At 37.9% G+C, this 15,649-nt stretch overlaps 1 pseudogene; it reads right to left on the minus strand.

The window, feature by feature from the left end:
* Positions 1 to 14,337, minus strand: part of LOC102812004 — a 56,378-nt pseudogene extending 42,041 nt beyond the window's left edge.
* Between the last annotated feature and the right edge of the window lie 1,312 nt (positions 14,338 to 15,649).

The following is a 15,649-nucleotide window of genomic DNA, read 5'->3' on the forward strand; positions in this document are numbered from 1 at the left end:
TTTTTTTTTTTTAATTTTAACAAAACTCTAGTGGCCACCATCCCAAATCGTTGAATTTTTGCAACAAAAATATGGAAATTATTTGTCACCTAAAACAACAGTATTTATCAAGCATCTTAAGGAAGGTTGAGAAGACTTCAAAGATGATCCAAGGAATGAAGAAACTGTGGTTCAAGTCCAGCAACTGGTGGAAGAAGACTATAGAATTACCATTGATGCAATTTGTTACTGGAGTTGTGATCTCATATGGCCTGGCATTTTCATTTTTAAGCAAATATCTTGGTCTCAGTAAGCTTTCATGTTGATAGGTGCCAAAAGCATTTTGTAAAGATTAGCTAGTTCAAAGATCTGATTTTTCCCTCAGCCCCTTAAGCAAGATCCAAACTAAGCACTCAACCACAAGGTAGGTTTGATTCACAAGGTCAGCAGTTCAAATCTACCTCAGAAACCCTATACATGGTCACTGTGAGTCAGAACCAACTTGATGGACTTAACAACAACAAGCTAATGAAGGTGAGCATGGTGGCTCTGTAGCATACGCATGGGACTGCAAACCACAGAGTCACTGGTTTGAGTCCACCAGCTGCTCTATGGGAGAAAGATGAGGCTTTCTGCTCCTGCAAGGATTCCAAGCCTCAGCAGCCTTATAAAGGGTCTCCATGAGTCAGAATCAACAAGCTAATGAAGATGATTTTAAGGAATGAATCATAGCCAGAGATGAGTCTTGGATTCACCAATGTGATCCAAAGAGCAAGGTCCAGTCAAAACAGTGGCATTCGAGTGAATCTGCTGGGCCAGTTAAATTCAAGGCAAAGAAGATTATGGAGACTGGATTTCAAAGGGGTAATCTTGATAAATTTCTTGAAGGATATAGAACAAGCACAGGGGCTTATGATAAAGAAGTTTTAAGAAAACAGAAAACTGCATTTAAAAAAAAAAAAAAAAAAAGGCCAGGAAAATTGCAATGAGGTTTTTTGTTAGTTTGTTTTTTCCATCATGATAATACACCTACTTATTCTTGGAAGGTAGTAAGGATGTCCTATGAGAATTTTGTGGGCGCAATCTTACCCCATACACTCTAAAGCCCTAAAGCCCTGTTCTTTTCCCTTCTAGTTTCTTTTTGTTCCTCAAACTCAAAGAATATTTAAAAGGAGCATGATTTGAGTTCCTTGAGGATGTCAAAACTGCCATTCTTCATCAGGGAACAGGAAATACCTTTCAGAAATGTATATAGACATAGATGGAGGATGTATTAAAAATAATAACTTCACATTTTGATAGTTTTGTTTCATATAGGTTTCTAAGATTTTATTGCATTACCTTTTGATTTGACAACACAACATTTTAACTTAATCTTATACTTTCTTACGTATCTTCATACAATGGTTTGCCTCATGTACACTTTAGTCTAAAAGTGACATCTTTGCTCTTTAACACTTTAAAGAGTTCTTTTATAGCAGATTTGCCCAGTGTACAGGTTCCACATGTTATCCATAATTTGCTATGATCCACACAGTTGAATGAATGACTTTATTTTGCATAGACACTAAAACTCAGGTAAACATCTTTATAATATCCTTTGCTTTCAGCAAAGATCCATCTGATAGTCTCAATGATATCCCTCGTTCCACATCCTCTTCTGAATCTAGTTTGAATTTCTGATCCACTGCTGTAAACATTTTTTGAATGATCTTCAGCAAGATTTTACTTGCATGTGACATCAATTATATTATTCAGTAATTTCTGCATTCTGTAGGATCATGTTTCTTTGGAATGGGCGTAAATATGATGTCTTCCAGTCATTTCGTCTTCAGTGTTGCGCAAGTTTGTTGAAACATCTCAGTTAGTATTCTGTGAATTTCTGGAAACAATTTTCACCAGTTCTTTTTGGTACAGCGACTCTGTATTCCTTCTACCTTCTTTTGTTGTTGCCATCATGTTAATCTGTCTTGTTAAGGATTTTCCTCTTTTTCATTGATCCTCCACTTTAGTAAGCATTATGCCCTTTTCCAGAGACTGGTTCTTCCTGATAATGAGACATGTCACAGGTTGTTTACAAATCTTCCTCCAATCCAAGCACATATTAACAAAAGTTATTTGCAATGAATAAGTTGTTGGTCTTACAAAATCCTATCATGTGATCACCAGTGTTGTCTGTCACCAAGGCCAAATTTTCCAGCTACTGATCTTTTTCTTTGTCTCCTACTTTCACATTTCAATCACCAGGAAATATCAATGCATCTTGACTGTATGTTTGATAAATTTCAGACTGAAGAAGTTGGTAGACTTCTTCAACTTTTTCACCTTTGGCATTAGTGATTGGTGAGTAAATCTGTATAATAGTTCTATTAACTGACCTTCCTTGTCAGCATATGAATATTATCCTATCGTTGACATTGTTATACTTCAGGATAGGTCTTGAAATGTTCTTTTGGATGATGAATGTGACACCATTAGTCTTAAAATTGTCACTTCTAATATAGCAGACCAAATTGTCACTCCTAGTATAGTAGACCACATAATTATCTGATTCACAAAGTCCAATACCACTCAATTCCAGTTCATGAATTCCTAGGAGGTCAATCTTTATGTATTAAATTTCATTTTTTAATTCTTCCAATTTTCCTAGATTCATATTTTACACAATCCATGCTTATTATTATTATTATTATTATTATTATTGCTGCTGCTTCTTATTTAGAGCTGTGCCACATCAACAAATCAAAATTCCCAAAGCTTATCAAATGTCTACATTGTCACCTCCATCCTGTGATTTTCCACCACCACTGAGACAGTATGTTTTCTCCATCCTCTCTGAACTCCAGCATCTGTGTGGGCATAACCTCTAGGAACCTTACAGTCTATCTCATCTATTTTGTGATCACCTCCCAGATTGAATCCTTATTTTTACTCTAAGGTACAAAGATATTGGAAAGGCCTGGGGGAGGGGGGAATGCATCTACTCAATTCTCCAATGATGCATTTGATAAAGAATGAAGCCAGGGCTTGTTCCTAATGACTTTCTTAGAGGAAGAGTTCACCCTAAACAGTATAAAGAATGTGTACTCCTTGCATTTGTTTTAGGGATGTATTGATAGGTGTTTCGCTAATACTGTCTGAAACCCAGAGAAAATCTAAGGTCCCACATTTTGCTATTATTTGTTGTTTAGTGCCTTGAAGTCAATTCTGACTCATAGAGACCCTATATAAGATTTCCAAGGAGCAGCTGGTAGGTTTGGACCACCAATCTTGTGGTTAGCAGTCCAGTGATTATCCTACAGCACCACATCAGTATTCCAGGGTCTCACATTACCAGATTAAAATAATTGATAATGAAGGCCGCCTAACTTAAAGCTGTAGCTCACTTTAATAAGCTCTGTTTTTAGTGTCATCAACTCATAGCTACCCTGTATAGGGTTTCCGAGGAGCAGTTGTTTGGTTTAAACTACTGACTTCATGGTCCTCAGCCCAGTGCTGATCCTACAGCACCACACTCTACTACATAAAAATCTATATTTATAAAACTGAGAAGTTAGGAACCAGACAGGTAGTCATATTGTAGAATACTGTTCACGTTTAAAAATTTGCTACAGGATAGCTTTTATTAGAGAGCTCTCATAATAGACTTAAAATTAGAGCCATTTTAAAAAGTTAAAAATGTATACCTTTTTTTTTTTTTTTTTTTTAAGTTTTTTTTATTGAGAATTGAGTGAAAGTTTGCAGGGTAGATCATCATTTTTACATTCAACAAATCATATAATTTGTTTCAGTACATGATTATAATCCATGTACCATCAGTTAATAGTATTTTTCTCTATTCATTTTACCTCTTTTTTTTTTTAGAACACTCAGGCATATATAATAATTTAATCCACCAAAGGCACATTCTGCAAGCCTGACTCCTGGCCACCAGCTCTCAGTCCCTCTTTTACCATGAATCTAGAGTCCGCAGATGCTCCCTCTCTCCTTGTCCCCATCTCTGCCTCCATCTAGTGTGTCACTGCTTCTCTGGATAGGGTCCCACATTCTGCTTGTGCTATTCTCCCTTGATGGTCCTGGGGTCCTCTGTTTCTGGACTCTAAGCTTAACTACTCCCCCATTTTTGTTACAAAACTTCTACATTTACAATTGTGGCAGTCACAATTAGTCATGATAACAATTACCCACTATTGAATCATAAAAATCTTATCCCCATCTCTTTTCACCGGACCCATCTAGACAAGATGAAAACTATTCAATGGGGACTCTATCTTCCCCTGCACACTCTTAAACTAAACTCCTTGAAAACTTGTAAGCCAGTCACTTCATGCCTTTATTGCCCCCTCAATTTAGGTAGCCAATGTCTAAGTTGTCTGTCCCTATGTACCCTGTATACAAATGGGATAGCATTGATACTTGATGTGTAAACTCCTTTCCTCTCTGTTGGTATTTTGAGCTACTGTATCCATGAGTGCAGGTCAAGTTCATCAAACTGTAGCAATTTACCCTCTTTTCCTTTTTCAAAAATTGTTTTATTTGTTCAATTTTCCTCTAGTCGAGTTCTGATTATCAAAACATCGAGGCTAGGTCAAATGGGTACTATCTGCAAGTTGGGTGTTCTTGTGCATCTCCCTTCACCTCATATCAGCTGGATGCTTTCCTCTCAGCTCTAGCCCTCCGTGGCTATGTCCTTGTCAAAGGGCTCAGGAGTCCTCAGGTCTCATCACACTTTGGACCAACCAGCCTTTCCTCTTTTTTCTGTTATCTCCAGGTCAACGGGAGTCTATGGAGTGTGGTTGAACTCAGCCCATTCCTTCATTGCTGCCTTTACCCCTTTTCCACTCACCAATAGGCCAATGTGGTCGCCAGCAAACATAAATGCCTGCTCATGTGTTCTCTTTGAGTTTCAGTCTTAGAGGGTATGTATACTTTTTAAAGGGCCCAAAGTGGGCTATGACACATATAGCAGACATGCAGTAAATATTTGCTGATTAAATAATAGAATGAGAATCTAAAATGCAGTAATTTTCCTCTGAGTATATTCAATAACTTAAATTAACAGCTTAAAATAATTTGTCAAAGACCTGAGAAAATGTTTTAATGAATAGGCAGACATCATTTGTAATCAGCAATATTGATTTATACTAGATGTACTAAGTTCTCAGGAGGAAGTTAAACATGACCCCTGTAACCTTGTTTGTAGTATTAATTTGCTCAGTAAACTCTTTCAATCAAAGCTAGTTCCATCATGAAGCACTGCAGTGCCTCATTTAAAAGGATCACAAATTCAAGAAATGAACTACAAATCAAAACCTCAAAAGGACTAATATTTTGAAAGGGTTCCCCAGGAGTATTGAACAGAGGATAGTAGGGAGAAGGTGTATAGAAGTTTGAAAACAAGATTTTAAGCTCTTGATTCCTTACTGAACATACTCAAGATGAAATAATTATATTTAAGGATTTTTATTTTATTATTTAGTTGACCAGTATTGAGTACCTATTGTGGAAAGGTGTGCATCAGGGTTACACTCTTTCACTGTACTGAGCAAATAATCTGAGAAGGTGGACTATATGAAGATGAACACAGCATTAGGATTGGAGGAACACTCATCATCAACCTGCAATATGCAGATAACACAACCTTGCTTGCTGATGGTGAAGAGGACTTGAAGGGTTTACTGATGAAGATCAAAGATAACAGGCTTCAGTATGGATTACAACTCGACATAAAGAAAATAAAAATCCTCACAACTGGACCAATAAGCAATATCATAATAAAAAGAAAAAAGATTGAAGTTGTCAAGGATTTCATTTTGCTTGAATCCACAATCAATGGCTGTGAAAGCAGCAGTCCGTAAATCAAACTATGTATTACATTGGGCAAATCTATTGCAAATGACCTCTTTAAAGTGTTAAAGAGCAAATATGTCACTTTGAAGATTAAGGTGCACTTGGTCCAAGCCATGATTATCCTTACTCACTTCATATGCATGTGAAAGCTGAACAATGAATAAGGGAGATTGAAGAAGAAAGAATTGAAGCCATTGAATTATGGTGCTGGTGAAGAATATTGAATATACCATGGACTGCTAAAAGAACTCACAAATCTGTCCAGAAAGAAGTACAGCCAAAATGCTCCTTAGAAGAGAGGATGGTGAGACTTCATATCATTTACTTTAGACATGTTATCAGGAGTGACCAGTCCCTGGAGAAGGACATCATGTTTGGTAAAGTGAAAAATCCGTGAAAAAGAGGAAGATACTTGCAAAAATCAAGTGGGGGCTATGTCTGACTTCCTCTGGCTTCACAAGGTGGAAAGAGAATCAAACTAAAAATCAACTCAAGGCTGATTCCTATGCATTGGAGGTCAGACATGCCTCCACCCTACAATCTTTATCCTGACACCAACCATCCCTCCCATAGCACTCTTTGCTTCACATCTGGATTTGATAACCCATTGTAATGGCCACACAGAACTCATAACAATACTCATGATTATTAGGTTTATTAAGGAAATGTTGTGGTTGTTTTTAAGTTCAGTTGAGTTGGTTCCAACTCATAGCAACCCTATAATAGGTTTCCAAGGAGTGGCTGGTGGGTTAGAACCACTGACCTTGTGGTCCAGTGCTTTATCCTACAGAACCACACCAGGACTCCATTAAGGAAGTGAACAGGGTACAATTCAGAAACAAATCAGAATGCAACAGTTTTCCAGTCAGGAATGCCTAGTCTGCCATACTACAGTCATGCCTCACTCTTGCCTTTGGCCTCGCAGTCTTGTGGTCCCAGCCTATGCCCCGATCCAGCAAGTGTTACCAAACTCATTTAGTCTGTCTGTAAATGTCCAAAGGGCACATGCTGCAAGCCAGCGTCCAGCCTGTAGGCACATAGCTTTACTCAGTCCATTGGTCTAGATACCTTATAGCTCCATGTCAATGCCTCTGCCACCACCTCAGCTGTCACTGCTTTTCTAGATAGGGATCTCACACTCCATTCATGCTCTTCTTTCTTGATGGTCCTGGGATTGTCCTTCCTGATTCTAAGATGGCGCCTTTTAAACCTAGTTGGATGGCAAAACTAACCATTCCCAGCCTTAGAATCCTGTATATCTTATTTGCAAGGTCCAACCCAATCACTTGGTGGGAATTAAGAAGACATTGGATAGAAAAGCCATATCAAGTAAACTCATGGTACAACAGGCCTCAATGAGATTGATTGACATAGTGGCTGCAAAAATGGGCTCAAACATAGTAATGAATGTGAGAATGGCACATGACTAGGCAATGTATTTTTTTCTGTAGTATGTAGTGGCAGAACTGACTTTATGGCACCTAGAAATATCACATACAAGTACAATTGTAATAAAGATCATTTAAAAATGGCTATAACAGTACTTTGACAGAGAACTGCCAGAGGTTCAAGTTGGATTCAGATGAGAAAATGAAATAAGGGATATCATAGCTGATATCAGATAGATCTTGGCTGAAAGCAGAAAATACCAGAGAGATGTTTACCTGTGATTTATTGGCTACTTAAAGGCATTCAACTATATGGATCATGACAAACTATGGACAACATTGCGGAGAATGAGTATAACACATAGTTGCGCTCATGATGACCTTGTGCATGAACCAAGAGGCAGTTGATAGAACAGCACAAGGGAACACCGAATGTTTTAAAATTAGGAAAGGTATGTGCCAGGGTTGTGTTCTTTCACCATACTTATTCAATCTGTATGCTGAGCAAATACTCTGAGAAGCTGAATTGTATGAAGAAAAACATGGCATGAGGATTAGAGGAAGACTTATTAACAACCTGTGATATGCAGATGAAACAACCTTGCTGCTGAAAGTGAAGAGGACTTAAAATATTTACTGATGAAGAGCAAAGATCACATACTTCAGTATAGATTGTATCTCAATGTAAAGAAAAAAAAAAAAAAAAAAAACCTCACCACTGGACCAATAAATAACATCATGATAAATGGAGAAAAGATAGAAGTTGTCAAAGAATTCATTTCCCTTGGATCTATCATTAACACTCATAGAAGCAGCAGTCAAGATATCAAACAACACATTACGTTAGTCTGCACAAGACCTCTTTAAAGTAGCAAAGATACCAGTTTGAGGACTAAGTTGTGCCTGACTTAAGCCATGGTTTTTTAATAGTATGTAAAAGTTGGACAATTCTGTAGAAGAACTGATGCATTTGAGTTATGGTGTTGGAGAAGAATATTAAAAATACCATGGGCTACTAGAAGAACAAACAATTCTGTGTTAGAGGAAGTACAGCCAGAATGCTACTTGGAAGCCAGGATGGCCAGACTTCATCTCTCATTCTTTGGACATATTATCAAGATGGACCAGTCCCTGGAGAAGAACAACATGCTTGGTAAAATGGAGGGTCAGAGAAAAAGAGGAAGACCCCCAACGAGATGATTAGGCACAGTAGCAGCAGCAATGGGCTCAAGCATAGCAACAACTGTGAAGTAGGTGCAGGACCAGGCAGTGTTTCATTCTGTTGTGCATAGGATCGCTATGAGTTGGTACCAATTTGATGGCACCTAGCAACAGCAACAACAGTAACAACAATTATGGGCAAAGATTTCTACCAAAGGTATATATCAAGCTTTATGAAAGTGTGCTTCTTATAAATTATTGTACACTTAGTTATAAATTAAAGGCAAAATAGTATTTTGAAAGGAACTCCTAGGAGTAGTAAACTAGAGGTAGAAAGAGGGGAAAAGGGCTAAGAGACAGTATAAAACTAGGCTCTCCTAAGGAGACATGGAATGAAGAAAGAGAGAGGAAATATAGTTACAGATATACTTTCCCAATACCCGTGTGCTGCCAAGAGCTGGCCTTGTTCAACATAACAGATAAGTTTGACTTTCAGAGTAAAAATTGGTTTCTCTAAATTCACAAACTCCAGTGTTTAAGGTATGATGAGAAATCTATTGAGGGAGAAACATTCTGGATGCTCTTTGTATACTCTACCATTTTATTTAACTTTCCCAGTGGAGGGGGAAAAATATTACCCTTGGGGAAAAGGCTTAAGGGAAATTGATTTTCATGAGAACAACATATTGTGCAAACAGGCAGGACCTGACTCCCTAATGGGATGAAGTTAAGGCAGGATATTATATTGGGCATTTAAAACAGCAGTTCGACTGAGAATGCTCTCGAAGGTAGATCCTGATGAACTGTTTGAATGAACCAAGCATCCAGACCAGTGACCAGCCCTTCTGAGGAGTACAAGGGCAATAAGAGGTAAGAAAAATATATCTAGATTTCTTTCAATAGTAGCAACAACAACAACAACAAAAAAAACCACTTGTAAATTTTAGTTGGGAAGGGAGAAAATAGTTGTACCAAAAAACATTTACTAAGAGTCTTGGTATGGTGCAGTAGGATAAGCGTTGGATGGTTAACCAAAAGATCGGTGGTTTAAGCACACGAGCCACTCCTATTCAGGGTTGCTATGAGTCAGAACCAACTCAATGGCACTTAACAACAACAAGATCCTACTGGAAACTCACCTCTTGTGTTGGATGTGTGAAGAAAATCAGGGGTCAACAGTAGAAGAATTATAAGACTGCTCCTAGCTTTGAGACAATGACACCATTAAAGACTAATAGTATGTACACATGCACACAAATTATAAAAGAAGAAAGAGATTAAGCACTGGGTACCTTGTTAACACCAGGATCGGGCAGTGTTTCATTCTCCTGTGCATAAGGTCACTATGGGTCGGTACTGACTCGATGGCACCTAACAACAAACCTTGTTAACACTGCATATGGATCATCTTAATCGATGCTCACAATAACACTATAAGGTAGGTCTATTATTTTACTTACTTTCTATTTTACAGCTGAGAAATCAGAAACACTGAGAGGTTAAATTACTTGCCAAGATTCGCACGTTTAATATGTGGTGGAACCAGAATTCAAATGAAGGTCTGACACTAAAGCTCATGCTCCTAAATGCTACAATTTATAACTTGCCTGTGACATGATAAATTAATTAGTACAGACCAAAATACCATTAACCCTAGTTGCTGTGACTTATGCCGCTTCATTTATTTGCTATTTATTGTTAACTGTTGTCGAGTTATTTCAGACTCGTAGCAACCTTGTATGGGTTTGCAAGGAGCAACTGGTGGACTTGAACTGCCAACTTTGTGGTTCATGTGGACATTGTAGTCAAATGCTTATCCTACAGTGTCACACCAACTAGAAATTTGTCACTATCAGGGAAGAAGATAAATGTAGAACCAGAAGGCTTCAGAAGAAAAGTTGGCTGGAGACAGAGCTCTTGAGAGCTACAGGGTAGAGATTAGATGACATCAAGTAGGAGGGCTGCTTGGGTTTTCTCCATAGTTAAAGCCAAACACCGGAACAAAGAGTGAAAGATACAAGAAAATAAGTGTCCCCACTACTTAGATGCTTAGCATCATAACAATATTAGCAGATTACATTAAAACAATGGATCTAAATATTTCAGTTCTCATGAATGTAAGGGAATGGAGCAAGCATATAAAATCCAGCAATTATTTCTTGACTAAAAGGACAAGGTAAGCATAAGAAACCAATTAGAAACATAAAACTAGCTAAAAGTAAACTTAGTCAAACAAGGAATTTGGCACTGTGTAGGCCAATTTTTTTTCCTAGAATGGCTTATTGACTTGATTTTTTCCCCCCAAATTCAATCAATTTCAAATATTTTACTATAAAATAATAGCCATAATTAGAATCTATATTTGTAGGGTGAATAATGAACTTAGATTTTTTTTTTATTGTGATGAAGATATTCATGACAAAACATACGTTAATTCAATAATGTATACATGTATAATTGCTTTGATCATATTCTTCAAATAATTTGTGCAACAATTAACAAAAAAGTGGTGCAACAATTCTTGCTATCCTTTTCTAATTGATTCCACCACCATTAACATAAACTCACTACTCCCTAAGCAAAAATTTCTCCTTTTCACTCCTGGTAACCATCAAGAAAATGAACCTTAGATATTTATCAAGATTAGTTGTTGTTGTTGTTGTCAGGTGCCATCGAGTCGGAACCGACTCATAGCGACCCCATGCACAGCAGAACGAAACAATGTCCGATCCTGGGCCAACCTCACTACCGCTGCCACACTTGATGCCATTTAGAGCACCAAAATTTTTATATGAGATATCTAGACAGTTGGGACCAAAAGTATGAGTTCATTATTCTTTGCATGATTTACCTTGATAATTGTTGCTATTCTTCACATTTAGGTTAGGTACGTCACATAATGACACATCCCATATCATTTGACCCAAGATATTTCCAAGCCTGTTTCATTGTCTGTCATGTTGACAAATGGAATAGAATAGGGGGGAGGGGAGTATTTGGCACCAAAGAATCTAGTTGAATTAGAAATATCTGTCACCGGGTCTCTATAATGCTTATCTCCCAGCCTGTCTCCAGGTTTCAATAATGTCTGTCTCAGGCATCTCAGTAATGTCTGTCTCCAGGTCTCAAGGTAAAAAAACACAAATAACAAAATCATTCCCTTGGACACCAAGGGGGTTTTCATATCAATGTGTAATTGCTTTAAAAAGTGAGCTGTCTACAATATCTCACAACTTATACTCAATGGAAAAAAGAAACTTTTTGAGAAAATTTCCTGCTGCATGGCACAAACTAAAATTATTTTAAGAAAAGCACTACTTTGAGAGAGAGTTCACCCCCACACACAAAAAATCAACTTTTTCTACTGATGGAAGTGCTAATATTGTATTAGTCAAGGACTCCTTCTCCTCTTTGCTCTATCAAAGCCTCTGTTTCAGGGTATTTGTTTCTGCTCACCAGCATACTCTCTCTCAGATATCACTTTCAGGACCAGATTGACATATATTTGGAGCAAGAAATGACCGAAATAGTGAGCTCGGGGTACCTTGATGACCTGTACTCACCAGCTACTGCTGCTGATCTTTATCTGCCATTTGCACTTTGTAGGGAATAAAGATCTATGAGCATACTTCAATATTATGTGTTTGTCATTTGATTTTCTTTCTTTCTTTCTTTCTTTTAATGGATAGAGATGGAGTTGAAAGAGAGGAGGAACATTAAATACCTGAAGAGCAGTATCAGATCATCGCTCTCCTTAACAAACTGTACACGTCTTCTTTAGGCTATAGAAGAATAGTGGGGGAGGGTAGTATTTGGCACCAAAGAATCTAGTTGAATTAGAAATACCTGTCACCGGGTCTCTATAATGCTTATCTCCCAGTCTGTCTCCAGGTTTCAATAATGTCTGTCTCAGGCATCTCAGTAATGTCTGTCTCCAGGTCTCAAGGTACAAAAACACAAATAACAAAATCATTCCCTTGGACACCAAGGGGGTTTTCATATCAATGGCTTCCATGGCTAGTCTTTCACCCATTACTTATGGTGCTACACTTTCAAATTTATGATTTCATATTTGTAACTGTTAACATCTCAAAGGTAATGGAGAGAGGTGGAATTTGGGGAGTTTTATTCTACATTGTCCATAAAAAATAAACATATGCTGATGAATAACTTTGAGTGATTATAATAACATAGGAATGTCCAGATTATGAGAATGCCAAGGGAAATGGGTAGAGAGAATATGGCTAATTAAGTTTTCTGAGTAACTGAAAGTTAAGAACTAAGCTGTTTTCCATTGTTATTGCTTAAAAAAATATGTTATGATATCTGAGTCCATTGGCCCAATTTAGTAGATCAAGTATAATGATGTACTTGAATCACTCTTTACTGATTGAAGATCTTTCAGAGCCTCTGGCCATTGTTCTGAGCATTAATTCTGATTGGTCAGAACTATAAATACAGATAGAAAAGAGATCCGTTAGGACATCCCTTGAAAACTATTTTGTTGACTGAGCTCTATCCATTGTTGTCTGTTTCTTTCATGCAAAAAGCAAAATAGGACAAAACACAAGTTTTTAAAATCTCAGGTAAGTGAAAACACTGGGTAGTTAGATTGTTGTTAATCAAGGTGCTTTAGAGACAGACATCAAAATGGGTATAATAGTCCCCATTTAGTTGTGCTTTCTTGTGCTTCATATGCAAAGAGTATACTCCTCATATGTGGTTGCTAAGCCTGGGGTTTGAGAAATGTATAAAGGGTGAGTAAAGGTTGCACTGACCCATTCATTCACTCTCTTTCATGGTTTGAGACCAAGGACAAGAATTTGTGAGACTTTTGCTTCAGAGTTTGTTCTGTGGCTTCAAGGAGAACTATGTCTCTCCAAGCTCGGGCTTTGTCTTTTACCAGGTTATCGACCCATATGAGGATTAAACCTGTCATCTCAGCAGTGGATTTCAACCCACTGGATTTGATGTGATGCTGTAGGATAAACACTGCACTTCTAACCACAAGGTCAGCAGTTCAAACTCACTAGCCACTCAGTGGGAGACAGATGAGGCTTACTGCTCCTGTAAAGATTTACAACCTCAGTAACCCTATACAGGGTCTCTCTGAGTTGGAATTGACTTCATGGCAGTATACATGACAGAACTGATAGAAAGACAAAGAAAGAGAAAGAGAGAGGGAGGGTGGGAGGAAAGGAGTGAAAGGGAAAAGAAAAAGAAGAAGCAAGGGAAGGGAAGGTGAAGGGAAACAATTTCCCCAGAACTAAATTACCCGCTTGGTCTTCCCCATTTCAGTAAAAGACATGATCATCCATGCAGTTGCTTAAGCAGAAAGTCTGAGATTTGTCCTTTAATTCATTCCTTTCCTTCATGGTCTTTCTGAATGCAATTCATCTGCAATAAGTGTCTGTTTGTGAAATTAACTTTTTAATGGGGATAATCATTCAGTGGTGAAATTCTCTCCTTCCATGCAGGAGACCCAGGCTTGATTCCCAACCTATGCACCTCGTGTGCAGTCACCATCTGTCACTGGAGACTTGCATGTTGTATATGATCCTGAACATGTTCCAGTGGAGCATCCAAACTAATACAGATTATGAAGAAAGGCCTGGTGATTTATTTCTGAAAGTCAGTCACTGAAAATCTTATGGATTGCAATGGTTGGATCCCCAACTGATCACGGGGATGATACAGACTGAGCAGCATTTCATTCCTTTGTGCGTGGGGTTGGCATGAATTGGGAACTGACTGGACTGCAACTAAGTACAAAAACACAAAATATTTTATTAAAGTGTCATATGCAAGGAAAAAAGCACATCAAGGCATGTAAACTTTACTAAGTAGAGAACCCCAAAATTTATCTTCTTCGCTCCATTCCAGCTTGATTTTAGCCACCAGCTTGATTTTAGCCACCATCTCTTGCTTGAACTTCCTTACCAATGTTCTTGTTTTCCATCTCGGCCCTTTACAGTCCATTCTCCACATGGAAGCCCAAGGGAACTTTTCAAACTGTAAATCAGATCATGCCTATTTCTACAATCTAACCTTCATGCCTTCCAGTAACTCTGATTGTTTTGTTGCTTGAGTTCTTTCAGTCATCCAGATCCTTGTGCCTCTCAAGACCTTTGCACTGGATATTCCATAGCCATCATCTTCGTGCTTAAATATTGCTTCCTCATCAAAGACATCATCTTTGGCTATCTCATCATAAACTAGGCTTTCTGTAGATATATGCTGTCCTTTGTATCAGGAACCTCTGTTTCTTCTCCACTGCATTTATCACAATATTAAGAATGAAGTCATGTTTATTATCTATCTCCATCACTAGGTATCAGTTCTAGAAACATTAGAGCTGTGTCTTTCTTGTTCATGGTTTTATCCACAATGCCTGTTGTGAGATGTTTTATGGTCAGCCACCAAGTCATGGCATCCACAGGCACAACAGAACAAAATGCTACCTAATCCTGAATGATCCCTATGATTGGTTGTGGATCAGACCCTTATGATTCAGTGTTTTCATGGACTGACTTTCAGAAATAGATTTCCAGACCTTTCTTCCTAGTCTGTATGCATTTAGAAGCTTCATTAAAATGTGTACTGCCTCATTGCAACCCACAAGCCTCCACTGACAGACTGCATGAAGTGCACTAGCTTAGAATCAAACCAGGGTCTCCCAGATGGAAAGATAAAGATCTACTACTAAACTATCAATGCCCTCCCCCAATGCCTACTTAAAGCAAAATATGACACATAGTAGGTATACAAAATTACATGATTAAATGGATGTATAAAGTTCTAATTAGAAGACTCTAGACTGCAAAGTCATTTTGAACTGCAAGGTTGGCGGTTCAAGCTTGCCAGCTGCTCCCCAGAAACCCTATACAGGGTTGCTATAAGTCGGAATGGACTCAACAGCACTTAACAACAACAACAATTTTGCATTTACATTAATCTCTTCACTGCAAAAAAAAAAAAAGGAAAGAAAGAAAAAGAAAAAGGAAGAGGCTAGTGTGCTTTTGAATTTGGAAGCTCCAAAGAGCATACCTGTAGGCCAAAATAGAAAATCAAATTTATTCTATTATTAATGAATGAGATTTAGGATTGAATGATAAAAATCTAAGGATGTTAATGTTGGTTCTGAACAGGCTGAGTGTTCTGAAGACAAGGTAAAGTGGTAATGGGATACTGTATTTTAATCCCCCAATTAGGAGGCAGCTATTGCCCCAAGGCATAGTCTTAGTTGCTGATTGATTTTGTTTATACATCTT

The sequence above is a fragment of the Chrysochloris asiatica genome, unplaced genomic scaffold (assembly GCF_000296735.1).
Source record: "Chrysochloris asiatica unplaced genomic scaffold, ChrAsi1.0 scaffold00051, whole genome shotgun sequence".
NCBI lineage: Eukaryota > Metazoa > Chordata > Mammalia > Afrosoricida > Chrysochloridae > Chrysochloris > Chrysochloris asiatica.